Below are 666 nucleotides of genomic sequence, written 5' to 3'. Positions count from 1 at the left end.
CTAAAACTTGAATTGTACTACTTCTTACTGGCTATTGCATTAACTTAGAAGCTTAATCTGTTTTCTACTATGGTGCTTTTAGTGTCTCCGCATACCGCAGCACGCCACATAGCTTTGCAGACGATAAGTACAGCCGTTTCAGAGAGAAGAGCGGCCAAGTGACGATCTAGCTTCAAGACGATTCGATAACAAATGACGAAAACGGACGGATTTCTCAGGTTTTTTCTACATATGAACACTTTTCACATTCCCCCGTGCAACTCGGCTGCTAGTCCTCCTTTCATGCAGAATCTTAAGGTCCTAGCTCATGTCCAAGGCACCAAAGCCAGCTAAAAAGTCAATAATCGATACCTAAAACTTGAATTGTACTACTTCTTACTGGCTATTACATCAACTTAGAAGCTTCATCTGTGTTCTACTATGGTGCTTTTAGTGTCTCCGCATACCGCAGCACGCGACATAGCTTTGAAGACGATAAGTACAACCGTTTCAGAGAGAAGAGCGGCCAATGTGACGATCTGGCTTTAAGTCGATTCGTTAACAAATGACGAAAACGGACGGATTTCTCAGGTTTTTACTACATATGAACACTTTTCACATTCTCCCATCCAACGCGGCTGCTAGTCCTCCTTTCATGCAGAATCTTAAGGTCCTAGCTCATGTCCA

Source organism: Schistocerca gregaria, unplaced genomic scaffold, assembly GCF_023897955.1.
Source record: "Schistocerca gregaria isolate iqSchGreg1 unplaced genomic scaffold, iqSchGreg1.2 ptg000204l, whole genome shotgun sequence".
NCBI classification, from domain to species: Eukaryota; Metazoa; Arthropoda; class Insecta; order Orthoptera; family Acrididae; genus Schistocerca; species Schistocerca gregaria.
This window is presented reverse-complemented; position numbering follows the sequence as displayed.